Source organism: Rattus norvegicus, chromosome 18, assembly GCF_036323735.1.
Source record: "Rattus norvegicus strain BN/NHsdMcwi chromosome 18, GRCr8, whole genome shotgun sequence".
NCBI classification, from domain to species: domain Eukaryota; kingdom Metazoa; phylum Chordata; class Mammalia; order Rodentia; family Muridae; genus Rattus; species Rattus norvegicus.
In genome coordinates this window covers 43,095,654-43,110,615 of record NC_086036.1, presented here as the reverse complement: position 1 = coordinate 43,110,615, position 14,962 = coordinate 43,095,654, and the positions used below count along the sequence as shown (strand labels likewise).

Sequence of the window (14,962 nt, the reverse complement as noted above, 5' to 3'; positions counted from 1 at the left end):
CTCTTTTCTTATAAATCTCTGGAGCACCGGATCCCAGAGTCAGGATCTTAGAATCTGGAACTGAATCAGAAGCCATGAAAGAATATTTCTTAGTGACTTGTGCCTTATATTTGGCTCGGCCTCTTTTCTTATAAATCTCTGGAGCACCGGACCAGGGATGATACCCCTCAGGGATCTAGGCCTTCCCACATCAAACACTTCTTAAGAAAATGACTCACAAACTTGGGCCAATCTTATGGAGACATTTTCTAAACTGAGAATCCCTCTTCCTAAATGACTCATTTGTGTTAAGTTGACATAGGTACCTAACACAAAGCCAATGAACCACACCAATGACCACCCTGGCAAGACATCAATCGGCAACTGTACAATAGTGGCACCTTCACCTTACTGGTAGCAAGTAGCTCTTTCATTGACCGTAAAGCCTCCTCAGCAAGGTGAGATTTATGACTGGTACTCTAAACATAACCAACTACCTGTGACTGGTGAGGTCATAGAGGAGAACCTACCTCTGCCTCTTTCCTAAGTCAGTCTAATTTCGAATGATATTATTAATACTTTTCGTTGTACCTTCACATAACTTGGGCTCTCACCCCTCAAATTAACTTTTTGCAGCAGATAAAGGCCTTTGTGGAAAGGTATAACAGGCCAAACTGAGAACAGGTGACCATGGGGTGTTCAGATCTAATTAATGCATTTATTTTTTTTCAAGTTTTTCTTTAAAGTTTATTCAACACAACATAATCTCCAACTTCACTGAGGTGGCTGACCATATCCATGACCGAAGCCCCTCTAAACTGGAATTCCGTTGCTGAGCCAGCCCCAGCCTCAGCTTTCTTGTCAGCTCCAGGGGGCACAGAACTCCTTCTGTCGGTGTCTCTGTCTGCTTCCCCTCTTGTGAATCTTGCAGGTCTCTCACCATCTGGACATTTGGGCCAAGGCCTGCCGGTCTCGGGACGACTGCGGTGCAGGGTGGCAGGCACGATCTCCGGAGGTAGGTGTAGGTAATCCTGGAGAAACTGGATGCCCTCATTTGTGAGGTACCAGTAGAAATGTCTCCAAGCAAACTGCTCCTTCACGTAGCCTCAAGACTTGAGAGACTGCATGGCCTCCATGACGTGAAGGTTGGGCACGTTCTTGTCTGCCAGCTAGGGCTGTCTGGGCATGTGGACACCTTTTTTTGGCAACCATCACCCCTTCCTTAAAAAGGAGTTCATAGATGACAGTCCTGTTCTTCTTGGCACCAACATCGCGGTGGCTGCAGGGTCCGAAGCAGAGGCCGTAATTAATACATTTATAACACGACCACTACAATTATAACTCAGCTAGGTTTATAGAAAGTGGGCTTGAAAGATTGCTAACAGCCAGAGAACATGAACATCTCCTGAGGGAGTGTGTCTTCTGTTTATAGCAGGGAAGCTGTACCCATGAAATCTCAGAAATATATGTCTGTCTAAACAGAACCCCAATTGGCATGCCAAGTTGGATAGGGGAAAATCTCACAAGGCTCCCCTCCTTGATGAAAAATTATAGGCAATCAGTGCTGAGAGAAGGCAAATCAGTCTTCTTTATGGATGAGTCCCCAGGTAGGTTCTCCAGTCCCAAGTGGTCAGCTCTAAACACATGTACATATGAGTAAATCTAAATGGACTCAGTGGGTTGTAGATATAGCCATGCATCTACACACACACACACACACACACACACACACACACACACACACACACACAATGAGACAAAGACAGAGACAGAGGCAGAGACGCATATACACATACACACATATATCTACATATAATTGAAAAAGTCAGGAATTTGAGAGTGAGTAGGGAGTTAAAAGAAAAATTCAAAACAGGACATAGAGGGATAGATGTGATATAAATATAGTACTCACTTAAATATTTATGTATATATTAAATATATAAAACAATACAAATTATATTAACATAACAAATATTTTAAATATTCATATATTTATATATGTTAAATACATATAAATATACTACTCTTGGAAAAATTCTCATGAAAATTAAACCTTTATTTTTGAAGAAGAAAGAGAGCTAAGCACACTCCCTGTCCACTTCTCCCTGACTTCAGAGCTGCTTGATGCCCCTGCCACCTAGACTTCCCAACCATGATGGACTGTAACTATGAATTAAGTTACCATAACTATCCTTCCCTGAGTTGCTCATGTCGAGACAGTTGATCACAGCTGCAGACAAGCGACAATGCCCTTTAAACGTTGGGTACTGGTCATTTCATATGATTTCAGTTTGGGGTCTGTTTTTATTTCTCCCTGTGTGAATAATTAACTGTTCAGCACTATTTGCTTAATATTTAGTGCTTTTGTGACTGTTTGTGAAGGATACTCTGGTAACTATCAAACTCTCACAACAGGGTTGTTTCTGAGTTCTTCTTTCTGTGTTCTTGATATGAGCACACAGGAATAATGGGTTTTTCTAAATAATAACATGAAACTTGACAAAAATAAATTCCCTGAATAAATATTTTGTTCCTACTATTCACTAAGAAAGTGTTCAGTGAGTATTGTTTTAGTGTCGTCATATTGTAATGTAACATATGCTTTAGTTCTGATATCCTGGGTTAATCACAGCTGGCCAGGGACCATCAACATGTGGTTAACTACTTTCTGTTTCTACACCTTTGTCTGTAAAATGAAGTAGAAAAGTAGTTCTCTGCCTGCCAATAATCCATTTCTCTGCTTATTTCCTTCCCTTCACAGCCCTACTTAGAAGTTGCAACTGGTTATAGTATTTATTACCTTATGTAAATAAGAATGTAGAATAATTTTAACTACTTTTCCTTAGATTCCTAGAATGTTCTATAGTACCTGATATATAAAGTATAGTATTTGAAAGTGTGTATAATGAAAATGTATAGATTATTATATTTTTAGAAATGGGTATTTTTTTAAAATGTGTTGGGCTGGGCATAAAAAGTGCAGACCTGTGTCCTAACAGGCAGTGGCTTTCTATGAGTTCAAGGCCAATCTGATATATGCAGTGAATTGCAGATCAGCCAAGAGCTACTTAGTGAGATCCTTCCTAAAAAATTTTAAGAAGTGTTAATAAGTTTGCTACAAATGTTTGTGTAATAATTTTAGAATGTCCTAATATATTTTTCGTGTATTTTTCCATTCATAAAAGAGACACTGGACTCTGACCCCATAGGTAGCAATGAATATCCTAGTAAGAGCACCAGTGGAAGGGGAAGCCCTGGGTCCTGCTAAGACTGAACCCCCAGTGAACTAGACTATGGGGGGAGGGCGGCAATGGGGGGAGGGTGGGGAGGGGAACACCCATAAGGAAGGGGAGGGGGGAGGGGGATTTTGCCCGGAAACCGGGAAAGGGAATAACACTTGAAATGTATATAAGAAATACTCAAGTTAATAAAAAAAATAAATAAATAAAAAAAAAGAAAAAAAAGAGTCATTATGATGTACAAAGTAGTTTTACACTGCTGATGTAAAATTTGGTTACAAATGGTATCACATTTTTATATTATGGTTTATAATATATTAGATAATATAATATACTACAGCTCTATAATAATTCAGAAGATGGATTCCCTTTTTTGAATTTAAATTCAAATTAAATTAAATGAGAATTTAACTGAAGGATCAGCGAGTATGGGAAATGTGAAATATTCTTATAACATTTCACTCACTTAAGCAGCATCCTTTTCTGGGAAGCTATAAAAACGAAGGGCACTAATGTAATGCCTAATATGTCTCTTTATGACAAGCAAATTAGGTAAAAGGTTGAATTTTCATATTCTCTCCAATATCAGAACACATACACAACAGCAAAAACCCTGTGGCTTTCAATCTCACGGAAACAAGCCATCCTTTTGGATTTCCCTGCTTCCTGATTCCCAGTAGGATGTGTTCAAGGACTTTAACACCGCTGTTAAGTAAATGGACCATTGTTCTTCTTAATTATTTACCATTGATTGTAAATATCAAATTAAAATCTAGTAATGATTTTCAGTATTAAGTCAAATTAACTTTAAATAGGCCAAACTTAATGAAATCAAATTTTATTTCTAAGCATCGGGATCCTAAGGTGAGTGTGATCTTCACAAAGTCCTCATTTTAATTCAAAATCTGACTCTTTACCCACTGCCAAGATCAAAGCAAATGTTACTTGTGTTTAATAAGAACACTGTGGCATTTCATCAAAGTAAGTGGGTGAAGATTATACAGCCAACTCTGTCACCTGACTAATTAGAGATCTGTCAATATCATTAACATCTGCTTTCCTGCTGACTCCTGAAGTATAGCCACTTCTTGGTTGGCCTTTCCTGGGCCTCTTTCCTTTCATCAGTGGTAACTGATGTTGCCTGTCTACACCAAAGTATGAGTCTGTCTAAAGTTCAAGATACAACACAAAACCAAGCACAGTCAAAGATTTAGCAAAAGAGGGGGGAAAAAAACCTTGATTTTACTACTTATTAAGGGTTTTTACTCTAGTGGACAAAATCTGGAGAGATCATGTCAGCACACTATAACTTCTTGGAAGAAAAATCTTTTATTATTTTGTTGTTGTTGTTGTTGTTGTTGTTGTTGTGGTGGTGGTGGTGGTGGTGGTGGTGGTGGTGGTGGTGGTGGTGGTGGTGGTGGTATGATGGTTTGAATATGTTTGGCCTAAGGAGTGGCACTGTGGTCTTATTGGAGTAGGTGTGCCACTCTGGGTATGGGCTTAAGAACCTTATCCCAGCTGCCTAGGAGTCAGTCATCCACTAGCAGCCTTCAGTTCTATGATGATATAGAACTCTCAGCTCCTGCATCATGCCTGCCTGGACGCTGCCATGCTCCCGCCTTGATGATAATGGACTGAACCTCTGAACCTCTAAGCCAGCCCCAATTAAATGTTGTCCTTATAAGAGTTGCCTTGGTCATGGTGTCTGTTCACAGCAGTAAAACCCTAACTAAGACATTGTGATAAAATATATGACCAAAAGTGACGTTGGAAAAAAATGTTTATTTTAGCTTATAGTTCTAGGGAGATCATGTTTCTCCCACACACACACACACACAGGAAGCAGAGATGGAGAGAAGCAGGGCAATGATGTCAATCTTCAGAGCCCACCGCCACATGACATACTTCCTCCAGAAGGGCTTAAACTTCTAAAGCCACCCTCCCCTGCAACCCAAACAGCACCATCCCTTGGGGATGAAGATTTCAAATACTCAAATATATGGTGTGGGTGGGAATTTCTCATTCAATCCACACTATCATTATAACTCATGAAAACCACTTCTAACCTATTGATTCCATTAAATCCCATTAGAAGGCAATGAAATAGACAAATCTCTACTTAGAATGACTTTCCATGCCCATCCTCTTACAAAGATCACTGAGAGACTAGAATCTAGGCCTCCTGACTCTGAATTCAACGTCTATCAGACTGGTCTGTTGAAGTTAGGCCCTGGTTCTTCCCAGCCCCATGCTCCTAGAAATAAGACCCAGACTCAAAATCTCTGACTAGATATAAGAAAAATATCCACCTTATTCTAGCCTACATTCTGCAAAGTAGCTGGTTACCAGTACTCAGGTACCATGCATCTGTCTCATCACATCTTCCTGGCATATCTCCCACCTGGCTCTACCCCAGAATCCTTTCTCTCTCCTAAACACTGCACCTTAATTTCTGAGTCATAGGCTATAAACTTTCTAACTGACAGGTGATGCATCCATCCAATACACAATATATTCTCGCTACACTGGATGGTATTCTCCTCTCCCTGGAGATGGCATTCAGTTTAGACTGGTATATTTACAATCAAGTAAGTAAATACTTAGAAATAGGACTCAAAATGTTTACATCATAAATAAATGGCATTCTGTAGGTCATAGACTACTAAAGTGAAATCTAAACTGAATTAAATTTATATTTGGAAAACACTATGTCACTTTTCTGAGTTCTTAGGCGTGCATACGTACATGCACAAATTACAGAAACTAGGCCATATTTTAATCACTCACTATTTTAAATTCAACATTCAAACATCATCTATAAGATATCTATTCTATGAAAGTAAATAAAATAGTTCTGAAATTATCCAAAGGACAATGATGGACAATTGTATATGTCAGGTCTGCCTTCTATAGAACTCAATAGCATTTAAGTTTTCACCTTTAAAGGAGTATTCAGAGACAGTCATCAGGCTAAAGGCAATGCATTTAGTTGAATCAGGTTATTAACAGAGTTACTTAATAGTTATTAAATTAGTTTTACTTCCCCAATAACTCCTTGAAACCAGTGTGTATTACTAAAAAGTTGTATCCTACCATATCCTCTGAAAATAATGCTAGCGAGGACAAAAGCAGCCTGGTGTGTTGCATCTGCATTTCCCATCAGGCAGCTAGCATCTGCTATAGCGACTTCAAGCTCCCATGTAAACATCACTGAATGCAGGGCCTCCAACACTCTACAGTCAGAAAGGTTAAGCAATTTACAAAGTCACAGAGCTTGGGAAAAGAAGACTTGCATATTTCTGATTCAAGTTTACAAGTCATTCATTAGAAAAGCACCCACATATGTCTGAAGCACCAGTCTTATACAACACAGAACAGCTCCACAATTGTAGGTGCATTTTCTTACTATGCACTCTGATAGTGGCACTTTAACTTAAGACATTGATAGCTCAGTATCAATGTCTTGTCTTTTTTATTTTTCTTAAATCAAGGTCATACCTTTAAAAGCTTGATGTTTTGTATACATTTGAAGATAACTAGAATTTGAGAAAATAAATTAATAAGTACACTTTGTGACTTGTTCCATACTTTTAACACTTATTATCCAGTTTTTTTTCCTGATTTATTATTTATTTATTTCAGTTGATTTTTTTCATCTTTATTAACTTGGGTATTTCTTATTTACATTTCGATTGTTATTCCCTTTCCCGGTTTCTGGGCCAACATCCCCCTAGCCCCTGCCCCTCCCCTTCTCTATGGGTGTTCCCCTCTCCATCCTCCCCCCATTACCGCCCTCCCCCAAACAATCATGGTCACTGGGGATTCAGTCTTGGCAGGACCAAGGGCGTCCCCTTCCACTGGTGCTCTTACTAGGCTATTCATTGCTACCTGTGTGGTTGGAGCCCAGGGCCAGTCCATGTATAGTCTTTGGGTAGTGGCTTAGTCCCTGGAAGCTCTGGTTTGGTGGGCATAGTTGCTCATATGGGGTCTCAAGCCCCTTCAAGTTCTTTCAGTCATTTCTAAGATTCCTTCAACAGGGGTCCCGTTCTCAGTTCAGTGGCTTAATGATGGCTTTCACCTATGTATTTGCTGTATTCTGGCTGTGTCTCTCAGGAAAGATCTACATCCAGTTGCTGTCGGCCTACACTTCTTTGCTTCATCCATCTTATCTAGTTTGGTGGCTGTATATGTATGGGTCACACGTGGGGCAGGCTCTGAGTGGGTGTTCCTTCTGCCTCTGTTCTAAACTTTGCCTCCCTATTCCCTCCCAAGGGTATTCTTGCTCCCCTTTTAAAGAAGGAGTGAAGCATTTGCATTTTGGTCATCCTTCTTGATTTTCATGTGTTCTATGCATCTAGGGTAATTCAAGCATTTGGGCTAATATCCACTTATCAATGAGTGCACACCATGTGTGTTTTTCTGTGATTGGGTTAGCTCACTCAGGATGATATTTTCCAGTTCCATCCATTTGCCTATGAATTTCATAAAGTCATTGTTTTTGATAGCTGAGTAATATTCCATTGTGTAGATGTACCACATTTTCTGTATCCATTCCTCTGTTGAAGGGCATCTGGGTTCTTTCCAGCTTCTGGCTATTATAAATAAGGCTGCTATGAACATAGTGGAGCACGTGTCTTTTTTATATGTTGGGGCATCTTTTGGGTATATGCCCAAGAGAGGTATAGCTGGGTCCTCAGGTACTTCAATGTCCAATTTCCTGAGGAACCTCAAGACTGATTTCCAGAATTGTTGTACCAGTCTGCAATCCCACCAACAATGGAGGAGTGTTTCTCTTTCTCCACATCCTCGCCAGCATTTGCTGTCACCTGAGTTTTTGATTATCCAGTTTTGAAGCTCACTGTGTTACTTTCACTTCTTTGGAACAGTGCTAGTCAAATTGTCTTAGTATTCTTATGCCTGATTCTAGCCAGTCTCATCTTCAAGGTAGATTTTATTTGTCTTTCCCAATTACTACCTGAGCTAATCTCAGATCTACCTTATTTAACTTTTAGAAAAATGTCATTTTTCAAGATTCTCTCTTAATTACTTATTTGTGAATTCATGAAAATATATAATACTTATTCTTGACACAAGGTCTCATATGTCTCAGGCTAGTCTCAAATAAGTATGTTGTCAAGATGATCCTGAACTTTCAATACTCCTACCTTTATTTCCAAGCTTGTAAGAATAAAGAAGTGGGCTACCACGTCTGGTTGATATAGTACTGGGTTTTTGACCCAGAGTGTCATGCATGCTTAACAAGCACTATCCAACTTTACCTCTATCCCAAGAACTTGCTACTTTAAAACTTGAACAAGAGGACTCCCAGAGACCTGTCTGCCACTATGTTACTTGGCACAGGTGGGGAGAAGACACTCAATGTTCTGTCTGTCATTATGCAATGCAGCATAGGACTAGGAAGACATCCAGAGTCCTGCTCACTGCCTTGCCATGTGTCATGCACAAAAGAGGATGTCCAAAGACCCAACAGACATGGGGAGCACCCATAGTGCTAAACACTACAATGAGCAAGTATGTGGTACACACATGGGAGAGTAAGCATGTGAATTTGAGTGTTAGGAAGAGAGATGGAACTGGAGAAACAAAGATGAAGATGAATAGCCTATAGTGAGGAGCCTGCCCCACCACCTGAGATCATGGTGAAGTCTCAGCCTATGCTGCCACTGCAAGCCATGTTTGGGTCCATGACCATGGTCCATGACCATGCATCATCAGGAGTCTGTGTCAATGATGCTCCTGGCTTATCACCAGAGGCCATATGTTGGAAAAAAACAAAACAAAACAAAAAACCTAGTCTGGATTACCTTCTGGAATCATGTTGCTGTCCAAGGGTTGTGCAGAGTTTTCCCTGCCTCTCACTGGCTGCAGGACTCAGGAGAGAAGGTCTTGCATCTCACCTGGGCAGCACAGTGGAACTGGTCCTGGTGGTGTGGTTGCAGGTGGGCCAGCCATGAGAATTAGAGCACAAGATAACTGGTTCTACCACTCATTTGACGTGAAGTAGCATAGGCACAAAAGTGTGTCTTCTTCATCTGGCCCATTGCCCCTGGCCCCATCCATCTGTGGTAGTTGGGAGAGCTGTCCCTGAGGTCATAAGAGCTGGAGAGCTGACCCTGCCCTTCCCACAGCAGCACTAAGGAGAGCACGCTCTGAACCTTACCTGGGCAGCACAGAAGAGCTGGCTTTGGTACTGTATGGGTGTAGGTAAGCCAGTCCTGATGGCATGAGAGCAAGAGAGCTGACCCTGCCCTCTGCTGGCTGCAGCATTGGGTGAGCTTGTTAAAGCAGGTCTGGAGAATTTGCCCAGAAGAGTTGGTGGGCTGACCAAGTCAGCTACCACCTAGGACTAAAACCAGGGCTTCAGTTGATCCACCAGAAAATCTAACTCATCTGTAAATTTCTGGAGTATGTGAAGGAACCAATCCTTCATATTCAAAGCTGCAGGATTTCCATGACACAGGCCAACAACAGGATACCCAAGAGGAGCCCCAATGCAAAACCAGTATTGATTGTGTAAAAGAAACCAGGGGCTTTGAACTAGACCAATGATTCATTACAATAAGCATTTGCAAGTAACAATGTATAGAGAAAAGGATATACTATGGGATGCACTGTGATACACTATAGCTTTCATGATGGTATATTTTATATGCTTTAGGTTTTTTTTGCGTTTGGTTTTGGGTTTTTTCTTGGGGGGGTTACAAGATCAGAGGGTAGATACAAAGAAATGGAGAGATAAGTATGATTGGAGTGTATGATGTGAAACTTACAAAGAATAAATACAATGATTTTAAAAGGTAAATAACAGGAATAAAATAGAAAAACTAAACTAAAATCATAGAATTGGGTCCTTATTACAGAAGCACAGAAAAAAATTAAATCAATTTCCCTGTTAACTTAAGAAAGTGGAATTTTCTATGCAGTGAGAACAGAATTAGAGTTCTCATAACCTGAAAATGATACACACACACACACACACACACACACACACACACACACACACACCAATGAACCTTAATCTTTGATGGCATGTACATTAACTATTTTTCTTTCACAATGATAAAATCTCATGACCAGAGAAATTCTTAAAATAAAATATTTAATTGGGCTTACAGTTCTAGAGGGTTACAGTCCAAAATGCTAGAGCAAAAGTCATGGCAGCAGGAACAGGTGAGAGCTCTTATCTCCAACCTCAAATAGAAAGCAGAGAATGAACTAAGGATGGTAGAAGTCTTCTGAAAACTCAGTGCCCACTGACAGTAGCACACTCCTCCAATAAGGTCACACTTCCTAATCCTTCTCAAACTGGTTCAAATAGGATTTTAGTATTCAAACACATGAGCCTATAAGACCATGGGAAAAGAAGTAGAGAAAAAAAGAATTAGTTAATAAAAAGAGGTAAAGGGCAATTCATAGAAAAAAGGAAGATGGTTGCATTAAATTCTGAAACTGTGTTCTAGCCCACAGTAATGAATGATTGCAGATTTAGAGAATACGAAAAAACCATGTTTCACTTTGGGGATTAGCAAAAGTAGGGAAAACTTTAAAATATCCACTCAGGTCAAGGAAATAGAAGGACAGAAAGTTTCATCTATTGTTGGTAAATATTATATTTTTAGAAGTAAATTCCACAATATCAATAAAATCTAAAATGTGGTTTGCATTTGTTCCAGCAATTTCTCTTCCAGAAATTTACCTCTTTATATCCTATACCTCCAGAGTGCTAGAATTACAAGTATGCACCACTATGCGTGGTTAATATACCTAAGATCAGCATTGGCTTTATGTGTCCCAGATAACCACCTTCCCAACTGAGCCTAGAAACGTATTGTTAACAAAGCATGAAAACAAATATGTTTCAAATTGGCAATGCTGGTTAAGAGATTATGTTTTGAAATATAAATTTTTGTTATATTTATTAACATGTGTATGGTACTGGAGTATAGAAATAAGCAAGCTGGTCCTGGAAATCAGGTCATTATTTCCCAAAGCATGAAAACTTGGCATACAAAGGCTCATCAGCTGGCAGACATTAGAAACACTCCTGAAACAAAGTCTCTTCTGCCGTGACTGTCTGTCCTCTTTCTCCCCTGAGAACCACAACATTTTTTTTCTTCAAGGTAAGTCCCAAAATTTAGAATCACTCTTCTTCACAGAAAGGCACAGGATCCTGCCTTAAAGATCTGAATTTCAGAGAGGACTGGCTCCAAACTCAGAGGATGGAGTGGGAAAGTCCAAGGAGAATCTGAACAAAAGACCATACTGGGGAGCCTTTCTCTGCCTCTTCCTATCATGGGACAGGATATCTAGTCACATTTGCCTATTCTTCAGCACACCTGAACACAAAAGGAAATGACCTTATCTAAGATTTTAGCTCTTTGTTCCTCAAGTTCCGTGCCATATAAAAAGTTTGTTTGGGTTCTTTGTTACTTGTTCTACAAGACAAAGTTTTTCTGTAATCCAGGCTGACCTAAAATTCACCATCACCTGGCCTCTGTTTCCCAAGTGCAGGAATTACAGGTTGGCATTATCACATATGGGATAAGTCTTTAAAAATAATTTTGTTATCTTTTTCTGTTGCTATCTTGTCTGTTCTCAAGAAGCACATGTGCTGAATGAAAAGAGACAACAAAAATGTCCTGCCTTGTCAATGCTTGTTCCGTGGAATCCATATTGCAGAAAAAAATCAAAAATATGTAAGCAATTATCAAGGGACCCAGCTTTTACAGGTCATGTGGGGATTTGCTTGTCATTGAATTATGAGTGACAATGTCACTAAGGATTGCTGCTGAGCCTAAGATCTGGATGATAAGAGTAACACAGAAAGGAACATGATGAATGAGAGATTCCGACCTATCCTAAGTATCACAGAAAGCCACAGTGGGGGTAAATTTATAATGTAATTATCATTTTAGAACATCTCTATTATTGTTGTATTGACATATTTGAGGGACAGAAATAGAACTGAAATGTATATGAAGCCTCCTGTCTTAAACTGGGAAAACACGAAGAAATCCTATATTAAATGGTAATGTGGATATGAGTAAAAGAAGAGATATTTGAACTATATTGTACAAGGAAAGCTGGTAGTACTGACTGTCTGATTGGCCATGGATCTGAGAGAGAAGGGGGTAATTATAAAAGTCCAATGAGTTTGCTTTGAGGAACTAGGAGGAATACTAAGATATTGACAGGGAGGAGAAAGACTGACAGAAATTCACTATGGAGCCTTAGGAAGCAGCAGTTCTGTCTTGACCAGTGATGTTTGAGATGCTTCCTCCATTGCCATGGAAATATCAACCAAAAGGATACAGATGTGATGCTGGAGTTTCAGGGGACTTCACATTCAACAAAACACTGCTCAGAATCATATAATTAGTATTTGAAGCAAAAACCCAAAACGTGGACTGGGGTGTGGTCTCTATACGGTTCAGTCCTGGGGTGCTTACTTAACACATTGGAGACACTGGGTTCAATCCTTAGCTTTGTGTCCCTTTCAAAGATCATGTGTACCCAGGAAGCAGAAAGAACTGAAACCGAAAGCTTCTCAACATTAGAGATTAGCCCGGAGGCAGGGATGGTGGCAGAATGAATCCTAGTTCTGCAAGTTAACATAGCTCTTTCCTGTATCTATAAAATGAGAACAATCATAATAGCACAGTCAAGGTCAGTGGGATGATGAATGGAGGTAAGATAAGGGCTCAGCACTGTCTCTCCTACAGCACATGGGAAGTGATCAATGATTGATATGAGTTTTATGATAAATATATCCACAGTTTCAACAGAAAAAGAAAGTGGAAGCAACCCATGTCATTTAAAGCCATAAAAATTTCCCTTTAATCGGAGCAAAAACAGAACTTTATACAAATGAGGAAAAGAAAGAAATAGCAAATCACTCTAAACTAGTATCAAATTAGTAGTTGGGAACAGAAAGCCATTAGAGGAAATGAAGATGGATGTGATTCCAATTAAAAAAAATTACATGAATCCCTAAATCAGCAGACCCCATGCAGACAGTTAAATGAAATGGAGCATCAGAGTGTAGCTGCATGAATCTGAAAGGATACCTTCCGACCTTCGTTTCCAAAGGCCTTGTGTTACAAAGTCTTGTGTTAATTGGCCCACTTTCATGTAACATTTAGTACATAATAAATATTTACTACTGAGCTCTAAATTTAGACATAAGGATTTGGGTTGTGTAAATTCCACCTAATTCCTTTTAAATTATAGCAATTCTCTATTCACATCTTCATTTTTTAATACTACAAGGACCTAGGAAAATATAGTAGTAATTGAACTACAGAGAGGGAGAGAGGGGGGAGGGAGGGGGAAATTCTCATTATCTTTGTTGTTTTATTAGGTTACTAGTGGGGTGAAAAGAACTCACAACTAAATACTGTCATCAAAGTCTGTAAGGCCTAATGTAATTAGGAAACCAATACTTAAAACCCTCTAAGTAGTGCTCACAAAATGGGTGTAATTAATGGTCTTTGAACCAACATTTTACCAACTGATGTCAAATCAGGTCAAATTCTCTTTCTCCTTTCTCTAAATCCATCAAAGACTATTCACTTTCCTCCCTCTGTTCGTGAAGAAAACAATGTCACCCACATAAGACGAACATAAGAGTGACATAATAACACTCTTCATGTGGTCATTCACGTGCAGGAACAGCTGTCATCTAGGACTGCCACCCTCCTCTGCCTGGAAAGCCTCAGCAGGGTCAGAATTGATGCTGAAGCGTGTAGGTCCCTTTCTCTTTGCTACTTTCCCTGCTAAATACTCCCCATTCGCTCATCTCAAATTCCCTAGTTCTCAACACAAAATTGCATCTAACCTGCTCGGTATGTTTTCCTATTATGGGGAAACAATGCTGATGTTCACTGCTCATGCAGTCATTTTAAAAACTTCAAAATATCTTTCGGCTTGAATTTTTCAAGGAAGAAAGGATTTTGCTGTCACCACTTACCTTGAGCCTCAAAAAGAGTTTCTGGGAATATTAAGGATTCTGTCCTCACTGTGTTTTTCATGTTCCTTCCTCAACTGGATCTCATGAGTGCCAAATCGCTGAGTGTAAGATTGTGAATTCTGCACCATGGTGGGTGAGCAAGGAAACTACAAGTGTTTTAAGCAACGGAACACCTGTGAAGTTATTGAGATGCTTTTCTCTAACTCTACTCTCATCTGATGTAACTTTTTCATGTGTGTCATCCTGTCCTTTGATCTGGAAGTGGCACCTTTGCAGATTAAATGAAAAGAAAAATCTGTTCTATTTGTAAACCTGTCTAATCCCTTGCCCATCTTGAAAATGAGGAACCCATCCAGCTCTGGACTCTAGTAACACATCTAGAAATATCTGTGACCAGAATCCAGTGATAAGACTGCTTATTAAAACTACATGGTGATGTTCCCACTCTGCATCCTGTGGTTCCAACTTGTATCATTATCAGTGTATCAAGTACCTTTCTATTTCATATGTGCTAGGGAGATGTAGGTCCTATTGTTATTATTATTACTTATTAGTTATTATTTATTACTATTGTTAGTGTGCTGGTATTATTGAGAATGGAGAGGCCTTCATTGGAATATCAAATACTGTTTAATATATGTTTACAGGCAGGCCAGGAGGTTTTATGATATAAATAAAAAGCTGCATAAATTAGAAAGTAAAGGAACTATGTCTAAAGGTCAGATCTGATACATTCCAAGCTTTAGACCTCTCA

At 39.5% G+C, this 14,962-nt stretch overlaps 1 pseudogene; it reads right to left on the bottom strand.

The window, feature by feature from the left end:
* Positions 1-677: 677 nt before the first annotated feature.
* Positions 678-3,863, bottom strand: LOC108353180 (40S ribosomal protein S10 pseudogene; annotated as a pseudogene).
* Between the last annotated feature and the right edge of the window lie 11,099 nt (positions 3,864-14,962).